The sequence below is a fragment of the Pongo pygmaeus genome, chromosome 12 (assembly GCF_028885625.2).
Source record: "Pongo pygmaeus isolate AG05252 chromosome 12, NHGRI_mPonPyg2-v2.0_pri, whole genome shotgun sequence".
NCBI classification, from domain to species: Eukaryota; Metazoa; Chordata; class Mammalia; order Primates; family Hominidae; genus Pongo; species Pongo pygmaeus.
Genome location: NC_072385.2, coordinates 35783523 through 35808685, shown reverse-complemented (window position 1 = coordinate 35808685; position 25163 = coordinate 35783523). Strand labels below are relative to the sequence as shown.

Genomic DNA, 25163 nt, shown 5'->3' with positions numbered 1-25163 from the left:
TAGAGGGGGAGCCTGCTCCTTTCTGCATTCTAGTTTGATCTGCTTAGTTTGGGATAACCTTTGTTCAACATGTAACATTGTCATCAAGTCTTTTTCTGAATCGGTACCAAATTCTCCTATTTTAAAAAGTCACCTATTTAATAGGCATATTTCCTTGGTCCATCCTCTTTATAGGATTTTTGTGAGCTTGAAGATGGGGAAGGTGATAAGAAACCTGTAGAACTGGGTGAGAGGGCGACATAACAGGCCTGGCCCAAACCTGGGGTATTAGGTATGTCAAGTTACAAATTTTATTAGAACACAAAGGTGAGTTAGGAAAAATAGTTTGTCAGAAATCAATCAATGGAAACAATGTAGTGTGCTGCTTCTTTAGTTCAGAGGTTTCTATTGGGGTCCTGACGTGCTTTCTCTCTGCTAGTCTCTAGCCTTGAATGTGACTTTTTCAGGCCTACTTTGGGTCTTATTTTAATTTTTTCTTGCACATTCTTTAATGAAAATATTACTCTACTGCTAATGGTAGCTCTTCTTTTCTTAAAAAAAAAAAGAAATAAAACAAACAAAAAAAATTTTATGTGTTTTTTTGTGAGCAGAGGCTCACACCTGTAATCCCAGCACTTTGGGAGGCCAGGGTGGGCAGATCACTTCAGTCCAGGAGTTCAAGACCAGCCTGGGAAACATGGTGAGACTCCATCTCTACAAAGAAATACAAAAATTAGCCGGGCGTGGTGGTGTGCACCTGTAGTCCCAGCTACTCAGGATGCTGAGATGGGAAGATTGTTTGAGCCCAGGACTTGGAGGTTGCAGTAAGCCAAGAACGTGCCACTGCGCTCCAGTTGGGGCGACAGAGTGAGACTCTGTCTCAAAAAAAGAAAGAAAAAAACCCAAAATATTTTAATGAGGTATGATTGAGCATTTTAGTATTATGTGGTCCAACTTACATGGATAAAGAGGTGTGCAATTCTTTTGGTGGACATGAATTAACACTGGTTAAAATTTTGCCATAGATTTTCCATTATGTTGAACAAAACAAGTGAAAAATAAAAATAAATTTTAGCACACATCCACACAATCGACATTCTCAGAACACTGGTCTTCCTCCACAGTTGCTGCTTGGGAAGAAAATTTCTGTTTGCCCCTCTCCTTTTTGTTTTCATTTTCATTTTACCTCCCTTCTTCTCTCCTTCCCTTTCTTCTTTTATCCAGATACTATGAATGAATCTTTTCATTTGTAAAATTCCTATGTACCTTAAGAGAATTATCATTCTGCCTCTTCTTTCTGAAACAAAACAGAATTTTGATTTGTTATTAAATTGGCCTTTTAAAAAATACATCATTACTTATAGGATGTTTTCTCACAGGATAAACACCTGGGCTTGTATTGTCAGTGCTCCTCTCCAAATCGCAATAATTTGATCTATCTATAGATCTATACCAATAGGTGAGCAATAATAGATATCAATTTTGGAAAATGAAAGAAAATCAATTAAACTATTACAAAGATATTAAAAAAGTGTGTCTTGAAGTCTGAGGATGATTCCTACAGAAAATGCTTCTTTGTTTTTGCTTATCAAATCTATTTAATTTATCCAGTATTTATAGAGAGCCTACTATGTGACATGTAACAAAAAAAAATGTATCCAAGTGTAATACTTTGCCACACCATTCCAGGAAATGGTACTTGGCTTCCTACTGACATTCACCTATTGTCATTTAAAAACATTAAACACTGGACTTGTAGAAATGATTCTCTGGAGAGCACTAGTAGGTTTTTTATAGGACATTGTCTGGAAGGGAAAGTTCACGGAGCATGTGAATGAAGGCACTGAGCCACTGCCATGGATGAAAGGCGACAGCTCAGCCTCTTAGTCTCTGCTCCTTATACCTAACAATAGCACACAATTTGCTATCCAGACAAACAGTCCATTTATTACTGAATCAAGTCCAGAGGTACAGAATCGACCTACTTCAAATATAGAAGTAACTAATCTTGCTAGCTTAACAACACTCTGTGGTTACATCCGTGGCAAGGCAAAGATTCTTGAAAATTTTGTCTTTGATTTTCAAATTTAGCAGATAGCACATTAAAAAAAAAATCACTTCCTCAATTATTTTTCTTCATTGATTCACAGGTGACATTTTATATTTTTAATTCTTGTGTTCTTAAAAAGTAACTGCATTATGCCCAAATGTCCCATACTCCCAGACTTCAGTTAGAAATAAAATATGAGCAGATACATGTGATAAACATGTAGCTGTGAAAAAGTTCAAGCTGGAGAGTCCAGCTGCCTGTGTTTGCATTCTGGCTCCATCATTCACCAGCTGGGCAGCGCTTGGTGACTTACTGACCCTGTCTGTGCTTCTGCAGGATGTGATCGATAATGAAGCTCACTCATAGAACTGTTGTGAAGATCAGTGCAGTGAAAATATTTAAAGCAATTCTTGGGACACAGTGAGTGCTCAGTAAAGGCTTATAGTTATATCAAAAGATACAGAAACATTTAAATCTTAATGAATGTAGTCCAATTCAATTTCACAAGGACAGTTTTTCTTGAATATAGGAGGGCATTTGCCTATGGAGAAAATAGTGTGACATGAATTAACCATTATCAATGGCAAATCATGGTTAAATACAGACATTCAGCAGACAACAGATGGAAGGCAATGGTTCTGTCTATCTTGTTGGTTATTTTTCTCATTCATGTGGTTACTTCATGATATTCTGAGGTTCTGTACCTTGAAAGAATCCTTTCTCTCTTAATTTTCAGCAGCTTTAATCTTCCATCAACTTTGCATCTCCTTTGAGGTCTAGAGTGGTCTCCTCATGCTTTTCAGCTCCTTTAGGGCCATTCCCTTTGTCTTAAAAACCTTCTAAAGATACACGCAGCATTTGGATCACACTCTGCTTGTAGATCGGGACTGCTGCAAAGATATCATTGTTGAAAGGAACTCAGGGGCCATGGAGCTTTGGGTGCTCCGCTAAGGAAACAGGCCCAGAGAGGATCTGGCTTCCTCATAATTACTATCTATGATTAAGCATGAATTAGTAACTACTAAATCCATACCAAATTAGCCGTGTGAAAAATTGGGACTAAATAGGCACCTGATCTGAGTTCTCTGAATTCCAATTCGGAGGTTTTTGACACTGTTCCACATTAACTTCCACAGCCTTTGGACTAAGAGTCACTTGGGGCTTGGATTTTTAGTTTTGGCCTTGTCATAAAATTACTTATTGGCAAACACCACATACCTTATGGCAACCACAGAAAAATGAAGGAATCGTAAGGATGGTGTACTGTTATAAATTCGAAATGAAGCCTTATTTGCCCCCCTAGAACTTCTTAGTTAAATCCCAGCCCTAACATTAACTATGTCTCTATCTGCCTTTATAAGGTTAGTACCTTGGTAAGAGAATAAATACTACTTTGTTCTTTATTTCGTTAATTCCATAAATAATAGGATTTTTATCCTAACAATGTTTATAGTCTACATATAAGCCACTTTATAAATACTTAAAATTTCCACTTATGTAGTTAACACAATCTTAAAAATTATGTTTGAATGGACTTCACCAACTGTCAGAGTGTTAATTGAAGAACACTTAGGAGAACAGCAAAGTACCTGTAAAGTCAATGTTTACGGTTCTTACTGGTTTTTTTCTCCAAAGTTTAGAGAAACATGATCAACCCTCATCTATTCTGTGTTCCTCAATGTGATAACATGAATGTCATATTGACAAGGATTCAATTTCTTTCCATTGCAGGGAAAGAAACTACTCCCAAGATAAATTTAAAAAGTCAGCTGGGCCACACAAACTTACCAAAGCCATGTAAATCAAGTGTGTGCTGTAGTACACAAGTCTCCAAGTAAAGAAGATCTGTCTAGTATTTTTCATACACACTTTCTGAAAAAGAAAAACAAAAGCAAAAACAAGTATGGTGGTAGCTTTGGTGCCCAAAGCAAAAACCTTCAAAACCAAACACTTAAACTACACTGGTATTGTGAGAATAAATGCTGGTGTTCGGGAATAAATACTGTACCAGAAATGCTGATTAAAATATTAACAAAGCCTTATCTTTTTCGAAATCTCTTTCCTCTGTAAACTCAGCAGTTTTAATGGGGTTTGAGTAATGATGGACTTAGTAACAACTTCATCAAGGTTAGAAAGGAAGAAAGCAATTTTATGGTAACTGTCGGCTAATTAGTGAACTAAAGCCTAAATTGGAACACATACACATATACTTAAAAGACTTTGGGCTTTGGAAAAAGAAAATCCATTGTAATAAAAAGTCAAGCAGTCTCTTCAGTTGACACCAGGAATTCTTCTCAGTTTACTATGTGGGAATGCAATCCTGTCACATCAAATTATCCAACGAGTTAGTAAAAACAAATTCCTCTGGAATTGCTTATTATTTCAGTGATCCAAATAAACGCCAGTCACCTCAACCTGTGCTTGGTGACTCCCAGGGATGACTGGGCCAGGTTGTGTGGTCCCAGCTGAGCTGTTCAGTTCAGTAACTGGCCTTCATGAAAATGGCCTGGGCCCTTCCTTCTCCAACATGATGGAAATAATTTCTGGAAAACCCAACATTATAGATAAACCCTGATGGTTTGCACCTTTTTATAACTTTCCAGATCTGACCCATAAGTTCAAGCCAAGTTCAAACCTCCCCTTAGGTTCTAGATGTTCTGAGAACGAACTGGTGATTGGAGAGAGTTTGAATCTACAACTTTGGCCTCAGAACTTAGAGAGTGCAAGTCATCTTGCTGGTCCTTGCTGTGGAAATCGTTTACTTTCTTCCTTACTACGTACTGTACAGGAAAGCTGCCCAAAATGTGTTTTTTGTTTATTGGTAAAGGGTCTTGTTGGAATTAAGTTACTTAGGAATGTGTCTATTGCAATTAAAAGAGGCATAATGTTTATATTAACATTTTAAAGTTTGGTTACTCAGGGAATATTGGTTTACATGAGTGTAAATAGGGGATAATGAATACGTTGAATTATTCCATATTAAAACTGTAGCTTCCTAGGAAGATATTAGTGTGGTTAAATAGACTGTCTAGTACCAGCTTCAGGACAACAGACAATACTACTGTTAGCATTTAGTCCCTGTATGTCTTAAATAGGTAAACAAAAAAGCTGGATATCATTTTCCCACTTAGAATTTTAGTGAATGCATTGACTACAGGTTGCTTAAGATATGATTATGAAGAACCAGATTAGGAAATGATTGTAGGAAAATAAAACTAAGTATTTGGATTTAAATAATTTGCCAAAAATTCAGATTAAAATTATACTGGTTAGGAGAGGAAGCTTCTGGATCCAAGGATACATTCCATTCTATTTCCTGGGGTCCGCTCAGCATACTGTGGTTACCTGCATGTGTTGACGCAGGACCCAGTACGCACAGTGATTCCTTCTCCTTCTTCTCAGTGACTTAGTTATCTCCTAAAACACTACAGGTGCCTCTCCTCTTCTCTCATTCATTTTCATTCCACTTAGCACGTCATCCCGTGGTGGAGAAGAAGCCTTGAGTGCACGTTTCTTTTTTTTTATGGTGTAAAGATACATATTTAGAATTAGCCAGCTGGACTTGGTTTAGATGATCTCGATTTTGTTGGCAACATCCGAAGCATCTTAATCAGGAGCCAGTGGAACATATGCCTTCTTCTCTCCATCAGGGCTGATCAGGATGTGGACTTGGCCACATCAATGTCAGAGAGCTTCTTCACAACCCATTTGATTTGGTGCTTGTTGGCTTTAACATCCGCAATGAGCACAAGTGTGTTCTTTCATCTAGCTTCTTCATGGCAGACTCAGTGGCTGGGGGAACTTGATGGAAGCATGGTTAAGCTACTTCCTCCTGGGGCTACTTTGGGAGCGTTGGTGTCTTGGGCTGCTGGAAGGTGAGTGACATGTGGATGTTTTGTGTGTGTGTGTGCGTGTGTGGCTGTGGATGCCTTTCAGCAGTGCCTTCTTGGCCTTCAGAGCTTCTGCTTTGGCTTCATCTCTGGGGGAGGAAGGAGCTTCCTTCTTGGCCTTCAGCACTACTTTGTTAAATGCACATCTCTTAAGCCCTGCGGTCCTCAGGTGAAGTTGTATTCCTGCTGTCATCCCCTTCCCCAGACTCTGATCTGTCTTCCAGAATCTCGCTGCCTCGCGGTGGGCAGAGCCTAGAGATCAGAAACACATTTTTCATCTCTTCTTTTAAATTCTTAACAGGACTGGGCTTTGTCTTTCTCCAAAGATACTTTAGTTTCTGTTCATTTTCCTAGGGATGTTACAGCTTCCACATTCAAGAGCTCCAGTGGTCAAACTGAAAGAAGGAAACCACACCTCTCATTGTTCTTCGGGAGGAGATTTTCAAATCAATTCAGTAAATACTTATTGCATGCTTACTGTATTGCAGATACTAGATGCTAGAGACTGATGGAAGGAAGTATATGCAGATATACACAGATGAGAGTTCCAGCCATGGAGAAGGCTAGGCTTGGGTGGAGGAAATCTATATGCACACAAGTCACTGTATAGGATACAATGTAGGAATAGAAAAGAGATTTGAAGTGCTGCAGAGCTACAGAATGGGCAGCTAAATTATTCTCCATGAAAGGATGAAAACTTCAGGGGGGTGGTAGCACTTCTGATGGGCCTCGAAATGTGGTTGGGATTCGGTTATTAGAGATCAGAGGTTGGGTGTCAGGGGAAGATCACTAAGGCCATAAAGACCAGGAATCAGAAACAGGTAGGATGATAAATGCTAAGCATGGAGTGGTGACCCAGGCACTGACTACGTGTGTGCATACATGCATATGTGAGCGGGGGTGTGTGTACCAGCGGGGAGAGAAGAAGGGCTGTGAGAGAGGTGATGGGTGTCGTGGCAGTTCATTGTGGTGGACCAAGATGGTGGTTATGATCTCAATCAGAGCTGTCAAAGGATTTTCCAAATATTTTATTTTCTGAGAAAATTCAGAAACAATTTAGAGGCATCGAGAAGAAAAGTATCCCTTGTAACCCTCCTCTGTGTTCTGAATGCTTGTTTTCCCCCACCTGCCCCCAATTCATATGTTGAGATCCTAACTCCCAAGGTGATGGTATTGGGAGCCTTTGGAAGGTGATTAGGTCCTGACGGTGGAGCCCTGATGAATAGGATTAGTGCTATTAAATGAGCCCCTTCTATGCTGTGAGGATGCAATGAGAAGGCACCATTTATGAACCTGTAAGGAGGCCCTCACCAGACAGTAGATTTGCTGGTGGCTTGGTCTTAGACTTCCTTCCCAGCCTCCAGAATAGTGAGACACAAATTTATTTTCTCTTTTTTTTTTTTTTTTTTTTTTGAGATGGAGTCTCACTCTGTCTGGGGTACAGTGGCATGATATCCGCTCACTGCAACCTCCATCTCCCATGTTCAAGCAATTCTCCTGCCTCAGCCTCCCAAGTATCTGGGATTACAAGTGTGTACCACCATGCCCAGCTAATTTTTGTATTTTTAGTAGAGATGGGGTTTCACCATGTTGGCCAGGCTGGTCTTGAACTCCTGACCTCAGGTGATCCGCCCGCCTCGGCCTCCCAAAGTGCTGGGATTATAGGTGTGAGCCACCGCACCCGGCCAACAAATTTCTGTTGTTTATAAGCCACCCGGTCTATGGTGTTGTGTTAAAGCAGCCCAGACTAAGAGACCCTTCGACCTAGATACAAATTGCCACTGATCTTCAGAGGTGTTTCCTGCTTATTTCTGCTTTATGAATTTAAGAAAAACAAATAAGATATTATATACATGTTCTGAATATTTTCCTTATTATAAATTTGTATGTTATAAATTTATATATAAATTTGCATATGTATAGCTTTGTATAAATTTCCTTGCATATGTTCTTACAATTTAATCAGCATAATTTTAATGGCTCTATAATATCCCAGAATTCACATATATTTTCCCCTGTTTTAGGGTGGCCTGTTGATGTAGTACTGCCGTTCAGCATTAAACTTTTAAAAAGGGATTGTATTATGCATTGCCTAACACTTGTTTTCATAATACATCACAATTATACCCGAATTTACTCCTTTTCCTTACTGGAAATCCATGCCATCTGATGAAAACTCATGGCAGCAGGGTCCCCGATCCCTCTTGGACCACAGCCAGCTTCCTCCAGTGTGTCAGATCCACCTATGGGCGCTCCTTCCCCTGCTCCTGCATTTCCAGTGTCCACTCCTAGATGTCTCCTTTCACTTCTGCTACACTGCCAGTCGACCTAACAGATCTAACTGTGGTCTGTGTGGTCTCAGGTACCATGTTCTCCTTGCCCACCATCATCTCTGCCCTCCATCTGCCTTTGGAGGCCTTTGGCACGGGCCCTTCCTGGACGGGCGCTGCTCCTCTGCCCATCACAGGCTTCATGGCCAAAACCACGCTGCTGCCCAGGTGATGCTGTGAAGAAACCTATCCATCTTCAGCGAGACTTCCCATCTTCCACCCACCATGCGAGCGCACGCAAACCTGGAGCCTTCTCCCTGTTCATGTGTCCTTTGTCATCATTATTAAAAACCATAATATTCCTTCCTTTATTTACTTCTTATTGTTCACATCATGGCAGTTATTTCAGATCTTTTACTCTCCGTAATTTTAATTTCCACCCCTGCTCGACTCAATCCTAGAAGCTTACCTTACCTTCTATTAGGAAGATTGAAGACACCTAGAAAATCCCTGTCTGTATTTTTACTTATCTTTTAAGAAATCCCCACTTCAGTGCTCCCCTTCTGCTTCACAAAATGCCATATTAAGCATAAAAGTGCCAAAACATATAAAAGGCAAAGCAAGTGGTACATTTTCAGAATCTAAATAATTAATGAGTAGAGTTAAAAAAAACAAAACTGTGTTCTGCTTTTAACAAATCAAAAATATCCTGTTCATTTCAGTAAGAATATGAGTTTAATTTCAGTACTTATGCTAATCACTCTCACTTTGCACACTATTAAGAACCTTTTAAAAACTGGTTATAAAAGTAATATGTTTATTGAAAAAAATTGGAAAAATACACAAATAACGCAAGAGAGAAAATAACCCATAGAACAACACAATGGATAGTGTTATGTAGGACATAGATCGTCTAGGATCAAACACTGGCTACCCAATGTATTAGCTGAGTGATCTTTGACAGCTTAATCTCTCTTTGCTCTGGTTTTCTCACTGTCAAAATAGAGATCAAAATATTTCATTCTGTGAATTATTTTGATGAGTGAATAAAATAATTATGTAAAGGTTTTATTACATTCCTTGGCACTTAGTAAACTTCAATGTAGTTTTTCTTTCTTCCAAATTTTATATACACATATTACATGTCATATGCATATGTAATATTTACAAAACTGGGGTCACGTTGCATTTAACATGCTGTAGCCTACTTTTTTAACTTAACATTATCTTGTCAGCGTTTCCCTGAGCCATTTTGCATTCTTTGAACACATGGTTTTTAATGCCTGAATAGCATTCTGTTCTATGGATTTACTATAATTTACTTAACTAAATCCCTATTGTTGCTTAATTAGGCAGTGGCAATTTTTTGCTATTATAAATAGCATTGCAATGAACATCCTTGTACATAATTCTTTGTTTGCTTCTCTGATAATTTCCTTGGGATAAATTCCAAGAACTGTAATTATTAGGTCAAAGGATAAGAACATTTGTAAGAATCTTGATCTATGTGGTCAATCTGCTCTCCAGAAAGTTTGCCCTCATTTATATTCTCTGCTTCAATATGGGAGAGAGTTTTTGTTTCACCAGACCTTGGCCACTGGTGGATAATGTACAAGAGCTTGTTTTGGAAACTGCTGGTTTCTTAGATGAAGGAGACCTTACGCACTTTTCATTGGCAGGTTTTGGTTGCATGAGTGATTCGTGGGCGATGTTAGGAGAGTAAACCTGAAGAGCAGATTTCCCTTAGGCGGCTACCCCAGAGTACGGAAATGAGATTGAAAGCTTCAAGATACAAATATGAAAGGTGAAATGCAGCTCTCAACCATCATTTTGTAGACAAATATTATACCTCCTTGAAAATATTTATAAAAATAATGCCATTTATTTAAGGTAATTAATCTGGAGTCCTCGGCCACCCAGTAATCGTTTAGCAGCCTCACCTTTCCTGTAATGTGGATGATGACAGTGTGTCACCCGGAAGTGAAAGGGGTCCACAGCTTTTTCCACACCAAGACTTTCTTCTAATCTCTTTCATGTTTGGGCACCAACTCTGGGTACTGACTACTGGGTGCTTGTAAGGGCTTACTCTTGACATTTGAAGAGGGATCAAAGGGAGGCCTTTTTTGTTTAAAATGCACTGCTTCCCAAGAGTCAGTGGTGGAGAAAGAGGTTGGTTATTGGATCAGATGAGAAAACAGAGTTCAGGAATGCTGACCCCCATCTGAAGTGCTGGACTTACCCAGATGCTCTAACTCATATTTTTGAATCCCTTTTACCACTTACTCTTTAGCTAGTAAGGTCAATGTAATAAGTTATATCCATCATTGCAATGGTGCACTTCCTATGTATGTATGTTAATTGTGTATGTGCGTGTTTAAGCTGTGGGGATTTTTTGCTTGAAAGAATGTGTGCTGTTTAGAGAAGAGGGGCTTGTCCTTGGGTGAGATGGAGATTGTAGTTTGTGTTGCATCTAGGCGGGTGGACTGAGGAGGGTAAAAAGACAGTCCCTTCATTCTGCCTGTGAGTGTGATGGCAATTAACATGTTTGTCTGTAAAAACAAGAAGTAGTCTCTGCGCTATGGAGAACTGATTAGAGCCCTGCATGCTCAGAGTAAAAAGCAGATGGGGTGAGGGGGGTAGGGAGGTGGTCGGTATTAGTGAGTTCTGCGAGCACTTGTGCAGGGCCAGACAGCTGAGAACAGACTGGAATAGAAAGCAAATCATTCCGGATGGTGAGAGTCCACAAGACAATCCATAGCTGAACTACCGAGAAAGAGAAAAAGGCAGAGTTGATGTAAACAGAGCTTAGTAGCAGTTTGCTCTATTAAAATGGTGGTTTCATATCAGATTTAACGGTTCTCCTCATAGCTTGATTAACTGGTTTATCACTTTGTTTTTGGTTAGAAGTTTGAGTTTGTTCAGTCTACATATTTCTTAATTTTTTTTCTTAAAAAAAGGCTCCAGTTTGATATTGTCTTCTATATCGACAGGGATTAATTTTAACTTAGATCCTTTGCTGATGAGCATGCTGACTTGTAAAGCATAATAACTGATGTTTTCATATCACACTGTCATCATTTAGGTGTAAGGGGTGACTAGATTAAGACTGCAGTTTTTAAAGTTTTTGGTAGCTTTGTTCAGCAAATCCTCTGGAAGTTGTGATGCTTTGCCAGACACAGTCTTTGATTTTGGTTTAGACTGTGCTTTTTTTCGCTGGCTGCTTGGGATAATAGTCTCTGTTAGCACAGAGTATATCACTGACTCAGATGAGAGCCTGGTGTGGAGATGGCTCTGTCACTACAATCATCTAGTAAGTCATTCCAAGTTGGGGCTTAGGACTCTGATTTCCTCTCCCAGGCTTGAATGTGTGCTTTTGGCACATGAATCCTTCTTGATTCTTATCTTAGTCTGTAAATAGCATAGAAATTACACATGGAAAAATGGAACAAATCATACTTTCTTTCAAAGGGCAAATTAAACATTCCATAGAATAAGGAAAGAGTTGTTAGCGAGGGAAAAAAAATGCAACCTTGCTAGCTCCAGTGTGAAAAAAGAACAGCATAAATTGGACTCAAACGCAACCTTAAAGAATGTTTTGAGCATTTGCACTTTTTTTCTTTAACCGCCCTCTTAGCCCTCCTGCCAAATACCAAATCCTAAGTTTTCCAAAGGTTTGAAAATATTCCCATTAATTTTTTTTTTCTCTTATAGCCCTGTATTTACCAGGGCTTGAAATGGAAATACTGAAACCTAGTAATGAAGGGCTCTATAGAATTCCTGGTCTGTCGGAGGCCAAGTGCTCCTGGCAAAATGCTCAGGAAGTCCCCTTCCTACCAGGCTACAGTGGGGTTTTCAGTTACAGACTGTTATGAAAATTCAGGTAAATTAAGAATAAGCAGTTTACCTAAAAAAAAAAAAAATGAAGTGAGCTGTTTCTTTGATTCAATAAATAAATAAATTTGCAGACGAAATTATGAAACCATCTTCCTGTAAAGGGAGAGGATGAATGTCCTGTGAGAATGACACGGAATGGTAAGATTCTGCCCATCTTCTGGAGGAGACACTGGGTATGTCAACTCTGAGTTGGACAGAGTTCAACAACACACATGGATTGTCACTCATTCGTGGAATTCTGGAATGCAACATCTCTTATTCCATCCATACTGCTTTCAAGAGGCAGCTGTTATGTGAGCACCTCTAGGACAGTGAGGGGGGATCCTGATTCATTCAATTACAATTGTTCAAGGGATGACTGGACAAATTTGAACAAGGGCAAGAAGTGAGTAAAAAGTGAGTGAGAACAAGGCAGGCTCTCTCATTTATTAGAGAGCTACTGGCTCTGGCTCTGAAGAGGCTGCAGGCAGGGAGGACTGTCTTGATCACATTTGCACAGTTGGTGAGTGGCCTGTTAGGACTAGAATCCGGATGCTGCTTTCCAATTCTGCATCCGTTCGCCAACCATGCTGGCCCAAGGCACAACCAGCTCCATCACATTACATCTTGGCCCCGAATATTAAACTCATGCTCTCTCCTGGTTCAATTTTTCATTTATAACTGTGGCACCACTCAAGTTTCCACTCTGCCCTTCTCTGTCTCCTGGCTCAGGTGCACATTTATTCAGCTTCCCCACTCTGCACCTCTAGGCAGAGCATCTTCACCCATCTGTCCTCTCTCTCTCTGGGAGGGCCATCACTATTCCTTTATTGGAGAGATACCTTTAGCTAGGCTCTCAATCCCGTCCTCTTCCAGCCCTCAAAGGTGACGGATCTTTCCATCCCTCGTGACCCTGGGACTGAGCCATTCTTTGGGCAGGCTGTACCCCGTGCTGTGCCAAGGCTGCTCCAGCCTCCATCCTCTGCCTGGACAGCCCTGCTGGGGCTTCCCTCTTCTTTTGCATGGCTATTGTCATTCACTGACATTTGCTCTTAATATGTTAATGTACATATAGTCAATTTTAGGAGTGGTAAATCTCCTTTTAGAAAATACAACAAAATAGGCCAGGCACGGTGGCTTATGCCTGTAATCCCAGCTCTTTGGGAGGCCAAGGTGGGAGGATCACCTGAGGTCAGGAGACCAGCCTGGCCAACATGGTGAGACCCCGTCCCTACTAAAAATACAAAACATTAGCCGGGCATGGTGGCACATGCCTGTAATCCCAGCTACTTTGGAGGCTGAGGCAAGAGAATCGCTTGATTCAGGGAGGCAGAGGTTGCAGTGAACTGAGATGGTGCCACTGTACTCCAGCCTGGGACACAGAGTGAGACTCCATCTCAAAAAAAAAAAAAAAAAAAAAAAGAAAGGAAAAAGAAAGGAAAGAAAATATGAGAAAACAAATCATGCAATAAAGCAGAAATCACTATAGCTCCCAATGTGTCTTAGGCTACTTTCCCTTCCCCCACCCAGGTTTTTAAAAAGCAAAATTGTAATCCTATAGTTTTTTTTTTTTGTTAGATGGACTCTCGCTCTGTCGCCCAGGCTGGAGTGCAGTGGTGCAATCTCGGCTCACTGCAATCTCCACCTCCTGAGTTCAAACAATTCTCTGCCTCAGCCTCCTGAGTAGCTGGGATTACAGGCATGTGCCACCATGCCCGGCTAATTTTTTTGCATTTTTAGTAGAGATGGGGTTTCACCATATTGGCCAGGCTGATCTTGAACTCCTCACCCTTGATCCACCTGCCTCGGCCTCCCAAAGTGGTGGGATTACAGGCATGAGTCACCACACCCAGCCATAATCCTACAGAATTTTTAAAAATCCCCAACTGCGCATGATATTTCTTTGATTGATTTTAAAAGTATTTTCTTGGTAGAATATTTAAAATATATAGAAAGGTCCAAAGGAAAACATTTCCTAGAGTTTCACCCTACATTTCAATGTACTTCCTTAGGACATTTTTTTCCATGCTCATCTAAAGGGCATACTTTCGGCATGATTTTTGGGAATACCTGGCACAAGAATAGTCACAGCTTCTACATGGAAGAGCATGTAAAGGGGGAGTTTGGCAGTAGGTAACAGCTGCGGCTGGGTGCCTTAGTAGTCTTTATTGATTAAAAGAAAACAATCCTAAATGGTTTAGATCATTCCTCTAAAGATGCAGTAAAACATTGGTCAAGTTTTTGGCAATAAAAATGCCATAATGCCAAAAATATCATATTATTTTATTTACACACTTCTTGGAAGAAAAAATGCTTTTTTAATTTAATAGTTCTCTTAGTGTCTCAATTTTGTAATAAGCTAACTGGAACAGGATGCTGTGATTTATTAGACTGAGGCAGCTTAGTTTCCTGGTTAAAAGTAGGATGCCCCGGCCGGGCACGGTGGCTCATGCCTGTAATCCCAGCACTTTGGGAGGCCAAGGCGGGCGGATCACGAGGTCAGGAGATCGAGACCATCCTGGCTAACACAGTGAAACCTCGTCTCTACTAAAAATACAAAAAAATTAGCCGGGTGTGGTGGTGGGCGCCTGTAGTCCCAGCTATTCAGGAGGCTAAAGCAGGAAAATGGCGTGAACCCGGGAAGCGGAGCTTGCAGTAAGCCGAGATCGCACCACTGCACTCCAGCCTGGGGGACAGAGCAAGACTCCGTCCCCCCGCCACCAACAACAACAAAAAAAATTTGGATGGCCCTGGCTTGATGGGCTCTGCAACTTACTATCTGTAACTTATTAGCTGGTGATAGTATGAATTCTTATCTTCTCCGTCTTCATAATTATCTCAGCAAGAAGCTGGGTGAATCAAGGCTAGCAGCCACTACTAGTCAAATGCCTGACCGCTTTTTCCTCTTTCAGAATCCTCTCAGGCTTCCCCAACCTGCACCCACCCTCCCAGGAGTAAAACTAATTTCTCCATTTCTTGTGCTCTCATAGAATATGTACTCAAGTCTCTCACAGTATTGATTGAAATGTGTACTGTATTTTTTAAATGTCCATCATCTCTCACTTCCTTCTTACCAATACTGTAAGCCTGTGAGCTTATTACGTATGGGGACTTTAAAAAAAATCTTTGTGTCATCAGAGCCCAGCCTGGACCTAGTGGGTGCTTAATACAAATGCCTCTCAGATGTATAAATACTGTACTCTGGAACTGATTTTCAAACTAAAATACATCGCCTCCTATTTATTTCTACTGCATTTTACCTTTTGGGCCTCAACATCCCAGTGGTGTTTATTTTTACTTGGTTGGAAGATACAACCAAAAAAAAAATCAAAACAAAACATAACAAAACTGTGCATCAGCAGAATGCAGTGATATAACTTCCTTGTCTGAATATTCCATGTGCATTTAGTCATTTATACAAAAATTACTCGTGAGTGAAGAAGGTGCAGTGGAATTTACAAAAGTAATAATGGCCAAATAACAAGGAAGATGTTACTTATTATTATAATGTATTCATGTTTTACAAATGAGCAAACTGAGGCTCAGAAAGACCACATGATGAAGGGCAACACAGATTTACTGGCAGAAATAAGACTGCAACATGTTATTCAGGGGAAATGATAGCTGTCCTTGAAATACAGTGGTTAAGTATGGGATATTAGACAAGGCAGCCCTGATGGAGGAGGTATCTCTAACTGAGTCTTATAGGGAATGGACTAGAGAATGGAGAGATTCCAGGTTAGAGAGCCGTAGTCACTGAGGACATCATGGTGCAAGCACCAAAACAGAGTAAGACCCTCCAGAGTGGCCAGATGTGCGGCAGAGTAGCACACAGTCATTTTTTGTGTGTAACTTGTAATTCCTTTTCCTCCAAAAGGCAGTAACTGGCTCTTGTGTTGGAGCAGCCTACCATTTTACTCACTTTCCCTGCAAAACCTATCGCCTTCCTCGAATACCTCCAAATTCAGAGGGACCAGAATACGGTTGAAGGAATAACAGATGTGATAAAGAAACAGTCCGAAAAGACATTGGGTTGTCTATGGATACTATGGTCTGGGTTTTAAAAATTTATAATCCCATTAAAATACTAATTCATAATCCAGTTAACATGTGCACAAACATGAAACATTACTTAAACTATTTTAAAAGATCTGGGAAAATATTATACATTATTTTAAGTGATTTACTTTGAAGGTATGTAGCATACTAGATAGATATGATAGAACTTTTGACTTTTTCAATGAGACAGAATATGAGAAGATAAAGATTTTCTTAAGAGTGCAACAATACTCATTATCAGAACAATTTCAAAGTTAATATAATAAAAGGAATTTGGAAAAATTGAATATTGTAAATGAAAAAACTTTTAAGGCTTGTGTTTGAGAATTGTGCATTGTCGTGTGTTTTTGGCATGCTTTAAATTCATGAGCCACAGTCTGCTATAAAAATTCTGCAAACTTTTTAAGGCTTTTGCATCCCTAATCAGTTTCTAAATGTTATCAATTAATAAAATATATTTCATAACAAACATTTGGTAAATATTTAGCATCATTATTGATTTGCACTTACCTCAGGTTTTTTATTCTTTTTTCCTCCACTTCTAAAAAAGCATGCTATAGATTTCAGTAGAAGTTGGCAGCCACACAGATGTTGAAGTGTGAATTTTGGATGTTTGCAGGTTGTAAGTATGTGGAATTTTGATCGTGAATGGGAATTTAACATTACAACCTTACATGGTTGGAAAGATTCTGCAATAGCAACAATTTCACATTTGCATAAACAGCTTTATTATAGTTGGAGTAATATATAGAAAGAACACAAATTACTCTGACCAGAGTTAAACCTATAAAGCAATCACATTTGAATGAGGATTTTACTTAAAATCATAGACTCATCAACTTTAAAGTGTTTTTATCTTTCACAAGAGACAAATTTAGCCTGTTATGAATAAAATCCCTTAATATCTGCATTTTCTGCCTGGCATATGTATATTGCCTCAGTGGAACTTTAAAATAAAACCATACATAAGAAAAATTAAAAAGAGGCAAAGAACTAAAGCACTAGATAAAAAAATCTATTTTTTACATCAAATAGTAAAATAATTGTCAAAAGTGTTTGCTTTAATTGAATTTTAAGCCTAGAATCTTTTTCAGTGCTTGATTTCACTGTAAGAGTACAGAGAGTACAGAAACAGCTAGAACCTTTTGAAATTTACCATTCTCTTACCTTTTGTTGATGTTAGTACCATCTCTGTCACTTTGCTCGGTGGTGGTATAGTTTTGATTATGTAATTTTACAGGTATTTTATTAAAATATTCAGGAAGTTAGGTAGCTACATTCCAAATGCAACAAATTACAACGTGTTCTTGATAAATCAGAATGCTTTATGACACATCTTTTCAAGCCTCAGGTTGAAACAATTTGTATATCCCCATCGAAAGTGTGATATTCATTTGAAGAATTATGCAAGTTAGTTCAGCATTTCAGATAAATGTTGGATTAATTATTTGGCTCCTAGGAAACTTCACTCAGGCATGTCTTAGTTGCATACTGTTTGAAAATAAAAAGCAATTGAACTGAGAAATACAAATATAATATTGCATGATATTGCTATTTTTATTGTAACTCTAACTCAGTTTTAGATAGCAAAGCTCCGAAATTCAACTGAGGAAGCCTTTATAGTTTTTAACTGGTTATTAACTCCATCTCTTAAAAATATTAATTTGTAAATTTGAAGGGAATGAAACAAAATTGTCTAATCACTTGAAAGTTGGTAAGACGATTTAGAAGAAAAGCACTCATATACAGAATGTTATTTCTCTAGTCTCATTCACATTGATGTTAACTTGTCAAAGCTATTCTCATTTCTATATATTTTACCCACTCTTAAAACACTGAATGGAGTTTTGCTGCCTTAAATTCAGAAGTGGAGTGTTAATTCAGGAGAGAGAGCAGCAAAAATGTGAAAGTCTTTGTATTTCTCTCCTGACAAATCAATGGCTTGTACAGATATGAGGGAAATAAATGCATGTTCCCAGTTAGAGTTCTTTAAAAGGAGGGGATGAGGAAAGATGAAGGGAATACTACTAATGCTTCTCCAAACTAATGCTGGAGATTGGAGTATAGCTCAGCTGATTTTAGTCTTTACTTTAAATTTGAAAACTGAAAGAAAGCTAGAATTTAATAATAATAGGTAGCATTTATGGAAAGGTTTCTGTGGGTTCTCACTTTCTGCACCTATAATCTCATCAGATTTTTATGCACAACCCTATGAGGGAGGAGCAGATATTACCCCATTTTACAGGTTGAGTAACCTGGGAAGAGATAAGTTATGGAAGCTGTCAATGGTTATACTGCAAGCATTTTGATCCCAGGCAGTCTGCCTCTAGAGTACACACTCCATTGAAATCTGTGTGACTGCATCTTGTTTTCAGCCCCAAGCAAAGGGCATGACAAGTAATTCTGAAAATCATTCATGTCTTGTAGTGATCTGAAAATAAAGATAAGGAAAAAGAATTTAAAATCACATGGGATTCCGGTATCCAGTGACAATGATGGTGTAGTTTTTGGAGTGTGTATTTCAGGGTTTTCAATACTTACGGACATACCTGCACATTTGCATACATTTGCCAACCTCTCAGCTTTTCTCAGGAGAACAATACTCATTGACTGATCAATCAATAAATCCCTGTTGCTTCTCACCACGGAGTGTACTACACAGAGTAGCCCAGATAAGAAGCAGCTCAATAGCAAATCAAAGTGTGCGAATGTCTGCCTGTGTATGTGTGTGTGTGTGTGTATTTGTATGTGTATGTGGGTATATTGCCCAAATAGTTGCTGGGTATCCTAGAGTGTACTATGTAGAATTGCCCAGATAAGAAGTAGCTCGATAGCAAACCAAAGTTAGCGAATGTCTGTCTTTGTGTGTGTGTGTGTGTGTGTGTGTGTATGTGCGTGTGTGTGTGTATTTTGCCCAAATTGTTGCTGATCTTCTTCTTTGTCCACACTATTGTGATATGTGAGACATTTCTTTCCCCACAAGCTGTTATAGGGCAGTCTCATGACTCTATTTTATTAATGGTTGCTTTAGAGGTTGACTGCTTAGATCCTGGAGGTATTCTCAAGGGCTTTCCAAGTAAATTTTTGGATGTCAAGTAACATGTATTTAACCCAGATGATCTTAAATATACTTTCCAAAATTTGTTCTGGCCCCTGCCGGCCCCCTGCCTCTTTCTCTTTCTATGGCATTTCTTAGGACTTCTCAGCATTGATTTCCAGTTAGCTGTCTTCCAGCTGCATTGTGGGATTGCATTTTCTGGCCTTCCTGAGATTGGGTGTGGTCATGTGACTGATTCTAGCCAATGAGGTGCAGCATTCAATTGCTAGTGCAAGACCCTCTAGAGCACTGTGGCTCCCACAGATTTAAGTCAGGTGTGTAATTTTAAAGTTTCTAGTAACACATTAAAAATGTACAAGAAACAGGCGAAATTAATTTTAACAATATATCTTCTTTAACATAAGATATTTAAAATATAATTTCAACATGAAATCAATATAAAATTATTGAGATTATTTTATATCCTTTTATAATTACTATTGTTATTTGGACAAAGTCTTGGCAATCAGATATATATTTAGCACTTATAGCAATCTCAATTCACCCAAGCCCCATTCCAAGCACTCAATAGCAACATGCGCCAAATGGCTACTAGGTTGGGGAGGCCAGCTCTGGAGCGTTCTTTGACTCCGCTGCAGTGCAGACTTGTTTGAGATGGTGGCTGCTGTATTCTTGGGTCACACAGTGAGGGGATGCGGAGCAGAGCTCCCTGTTGCCAAGAGGGACCTGGAATATGATGAGCACTAAACCTTGGTTGTTATAAGCCTTTAACATTTTTGTGTTTTTGTTATGTTACAGCAGATGCTACCCTATCCTGCCTGACATTTCATTCCTCTCCATCACAGCATCTTTTCTATCAGCTTTATAACAATGCATGTTATACACATATCATAGTGTATTTAACCAACTGCTCCAGTGTCGCACACTTAGAATTGTTCCCATTTACTCAATTTAATGATGCAGTAATATTTATCCCTATAGTTAAATCTTAGGGTACAATAATCATAATGATGATGATTTTTTTTTAACCACAAATTCCAAGAAATGAAGTGGTTGAGATAAAGGCACAGCACTTTTTATAGTGTATGATAGTTACTTCTGGTTGTTTCTTCAGAAAGTATCAATGTATTCATCTATTACCTGATGTATAGCACAGAGTATTAATGTTAGTTTATTATTTAGATTAAATACTTTTTCATGTGAGTTAGACACTGTATTTATTTTTTTTTCTAATTGCTTGTTCATTCCAATTGTCTTTTCCTACTGACTTGTTTGTCTTATTGATTTGTAATAATTCTGTCTGTGTGTAGGCTATTAAACTTTTGCTGTCATATTATATGCTCTTCATTTGTCATTTTTTCATCTTTGAGATTTAATTAAAGAGAATATATGACTGTATATGACTTTAAGCGTGCTTTTAGATATAACTTGTTTTTAAACCTGAAAATTTTGATTCTTCAGAAGTAAATGTGGGTGCAAAAGCATAGGTTATTGCATGTCAAATATTCAATTTTATTAAAAAATACAGTACAAATAAAGACTGCTCCGCTTAGGTCCAAACTAAAGTAAAGCATTACTGAATATTTTTAGTTAATCATTACATGTTCTTTCATTCTCTTAAAAAGCTACCTGTGAAATCTTCCTGCATTACAGAACAAGATATGCATTATAAATCCTAAACAAGACATCCTGTTTTTTTTTTTACATGAAATACCTTCTCTAAGTTGTGTATTTGCTTTCCACATAGAAAACATGTAACGCTCAATCAATATTTCTAGAAGAATTTTAGACTAACTCAAACTAAGTATATGTTATGGTTTGTTACACCGACATTACTTCTGATAATAATTTAAATTAAAAAATGAGAGTTAATTCTCCTTTCCCACTTGTCCATTTTGGTCCAGTGACTCAAGAAGTCTTTCTGAAGGATTCCCTTGGTTGTAATTGGCTTGGTGGTCCCTAATTCTTGTTATCATTCTATGCTTGCAACATCTGCCTGTTGTTTCTGGAAAAGTGTATTGTGAACTACAAGCTTATGCTATTTCTTAGCACTTGTATGTCATTCTTAACACACACAAGATGATTTGCATTCATTTGTAATCATTGTTCTTTGCAAAATACTGGTAAGAGGGTTATTATAATAACCACCATTTTGCCCATGGGGAAACTGAGACCCAGAAAGGTTAAGTGACTTACCCAAAGGCATACAGTGAATTGATGGCAGAGCCGGAATTGCAGGCGAGCATCCTTAGAGGTTGTCTATTGTTCAGCACACTCAGCAACAAGGCCTCTCGGCAGTGTGTTCTTTCTTCCAAGCATCACATTTTCTTATTCCTTTGCTAAACAAATTCTTTAAGAACATGTGACATGCTTATAATACAAGGTTAGAATAATAATATCTTTTCTTCTATTTTTTCCTTCTCTTACTTAAATGTATTATTCCAACAACTTGGAAATAGGTGGAAAACAGAGAAATCACTCAAGCTTTTTACATGGAAAACAATTGAATGGCATCATTGAAGAATCCAAAAGTGTATCTTGTCTTTTCCCTTAGGGGATGGGAAATGCACTCAAGTGAAAAGGAAAACTATGTACTTTTGTACACTCACTTATGTTTACATAATAAGAGGTGAAGAAGAAATATTAATAGTATCACAAATAAGTGCTGTGATTTCAAAGTCTTTGTAATTGTTGAGAGTGACTAAACAGTATACAGTGCAAAGTCTGTAGGGATATTAATTCCAGGTGATCCTTCGAATTTATTTTGGCACTACAATTTTTTTTAACCACCCCAGGTACTATAAAACTGTTAAATAGTATAACACTATGCTAATTAAACTGTTGAAATAACAGGTTATTAGTGGAAAAGAATTTTCCAGCTTTAAGTAATCAAAGAACAGAATGAATTATCCTTTGCAACGTTTTCTTAAAGTGTAGACTAGTATTGTTTTCAAGATAAGATTTTGGGGGGAGTTTGGGAACTTTGCATGTGTGTATGTTTCCATATTGATTTTGTGGATGTCAAAATCAATACTGTATTCAGAAAGAACAACATGCTGTAACTTAGAAATTCCTATCTCCTCCTTCTCTCATGCCCCCATTTTCCATTTTAAAGAAATTTTGTGTTTGTCCTATTTAGAATACTGTTTGTGGATAGTTTCCCTACATTTTAAAAGATATAGTTTTAGCTTCTCTTTTATGTAAATTATTTAAAAATGTAATTTTAATAGGGATCTTTGGAAAGAACATGAAGGATATGAACAGAATTGTTGTTCAACTTAATTTAGGACCCTAATTTAGAACATATACCATGTTCTTTTTGCCTCCAGATGGTTTTTTAGTAACCCTCTGCTCCAAGAAGTTATCAATTCTTACCCACCCTCAGGAAGCAAGTCACGTGTATTCAAATGTAATCAGATTAACAGAGAAACTTAATCCGACTTACCTTAGAAGTAAGATTTCTTTCTCCAGCTTTCAGGAATAACACTTAAATACATAATTATCTAATTTTGTGGTTTTGTATAAAGAGTATTCTGTCGCATTCTTCCTGGAGAGGCTACTCGTTATCTCCTTTCTCCTTATTCCATGGTGTTCTTCCTACCTCAGGAAAAATTGGAGATAAGAAGAACTCACTGTCTTTTAGGCAACCCTAGACTTCAGATTTCAGAGAATAATAAAAAAGGAAAATCAATCAAACAAACAAAAGATCCTTCAGATTACCCTAAGTCAAGTGGCTCATGCCTTTTATATGAAAGCATAACCGTTCTCTCTCGCATCATGTCCTCTCGGCCTTGCTAGCCACCTCTTTGGATTATTTATAGTTCCTCCTTCCCTACCTACCCACCACCCCTTTTTTTGTGTGTGGCTACCTCCTCTCTACCCAACAAAGGAGGAAGCCTGAGAGATGTTATCACTGTGGGGTGGTGGGGGGCGAGGGTTCCCCTGCCTCTGGGAGGGTGGAGGGAATCAAGTTGAACAAACAACATCACAGAGCATCCCCTCTGCTCACTTCTTGTCGCTGAGGCTGGGCACCAATCAACCACCTTAACTCTTGCACCTTGTGCCTTGGAGCTGTGGAAATCGAACTGTCCAGCCCCAGTGGGGTAGACCAGGAAGGCAGGCTTTATAAACACTGTCTTTCTTCTCTCTCTCTCTTTTTTTTTTTTTTTTTTTTTGGAGATGGAGTCTCCCTCTATCGCCCAGGCTGGAGTGCAGTGGCGCAATCTCGGCTCACTGCAACCTCTGCCTTCTCTGTTCAAGTGATTCTCCTGCCTCAGCTCCTGAGTAGCTGGTACTATAGACATGCGCCACCATGCCTAGCTAATTTTTATATTTTTAGTAGAGATGGGGTTTCACCATGCTGACCAGGCTGGTCTCGAACTCCTGACCTCATGATGCACCCCCCCTCGGCCTCCCAAAGTGCTGGGATTACAGGCATGAGCCACCGTGCCCGCCTCTTCTCATTTTTAACAGCATAGCTTGGGCCTTATGTGAGTCCTTGTGTGATGTGATTTGGAAATCTTCAAGAGGATATGGGGCTCGGGGTGCCCTCAAAGGCTCAGCACCCAGCAGAATGTGCTCTTGCTTAGGGTAGTAGTAGATCACCCACACTCTCATCACCTGTCCTGTGTTCAACTCTTTGTCCTCTACATGGTCATATTCTGACCTCCAAAATAATTAAGAAAAAGAGAACTTCCTTCAACCTCAGCATGTGCAAACACAATTTCAGAGGTAAATAGTTACCATGTCTAGCAATCAACTCTTTGGGCTCATTTGATTGAAATTCATGAGTTTGGGGAGAACATGACTGGCCAAGGAGTTTGGCAGCTCCAAGCCTGCAATAAACAGAAACTCCTGAATCACCCTATGAAAACCAGATATCTGGCTACATTTATCGATATTATTTTGTCTAACTCTTTTTAACATACTTTTTTTCCAGTTAAAAGCTCACTGAAAGCCTCATATAAGAATCCCTCTCTCTCCAGCCCTCCCTGTCCCTCTATTTCTCTGTCTGTTCCCTGGAGAAATTAAAAAAAAAAAAAAAAAAAAAAAAAAAGAGCATATTGACGCTAAATAAAAACCAGAAAGAGCAACCTTATGTCATTTATTTCTCTGAAATTGAAAAAAAAAATCATTTTTCCCCTTAGAAAACTGTTCTGGTTTAAAATAAAAACACTTCAAAAGGTACTTTGCATTATATGTATGTCTTCCATGAGAAACAACACCCACATCTAGTGATTTTCTCATCTTGTCCCCGTCTGACAAGATCTGCACTAAAATATATTAAAAAAGAAAAAAAAAGATAAAGAAGAAAGAAACAAAGTGGGGGAAAAGCTGACTGGGAGCTGCAGAAATCTCTCCCTCAGGCCGGGGGCCTTTCCTTTCTCTCTGGGGCAAGGGTGGGGGCCTTGGCCTGGGCTTCCTGGGGCTCCAGCTCTGAGACCCCGCGACCTTCTGACTCTGGGGCCCCCCTGGGTTCCCCGACTTCAGCTCCCACCCCATTCATTCAGCTCGACCTGGGAGCCGGGCTCAGCTTCCCTCCTGGAATTCACCCAGGGACCCAGCTATTGTCCCTCTCGTCTGACCTCTGCTACGCTAAGTTCCAACAAGGTGATCTGGAAAACGCGCCACTCGCTCCCTGGCGGGCTCCCGGACTCGCCTTTTCGCGCCCTCGGCGGCGGCTCTTTTCTCCAAGGGGGACCACCTAGCGCTCGGCTTTGCACGGCCAATTTATGGCGCTGTCAGGGGCTCGGGCGCCGCGCCCATTGTGCGGGACGCCGCGCCTGACCCCGCCGCCAGCGCAGTGTAGCCCGATTGTTCCCTCATTAGGGCGGCCGGGAGCGGCGGAAAGGCTCGCGGCCCTTTCCCACAATCGCTGACAATGTGCGGCCGCAGGCTTGTCACAGTCGCAGGCGAGGAGAAATGGAGAGGATGTGCCACCGAGTGGGGCGCAAGGGACATCGCATTCCCACGCGAGGAAGTGG

At 39.4% G+C, this 25163-nt stretch overlaps 1 long non-coding RNA gene across 1 annotated transcript; it reads right to left on the bottom strand.

Moving 5' to 3' along the window:
* Nucleotides 1-1245: 1245 nt before the first annotated feature.
* Nucleotides 1246-24948, bottom strand: LOC129030285 (uncharacterized). The gene is made up of 6 exons (XR_008500604.2): nt 24765-24948; nt 22625-22776; nt 21376-21529; nt 17289-18552; nt 3818-3901; nt 1246-1276 (listed from the first exon to the last, which is right to left on the bottom strand). It is a non-coding gene; the product is annotated as an uncharacterized LOC129030285 (long non-coding RNA).
* Nucleotides 24949-25163: the final 215 nt, after the last annotated feature.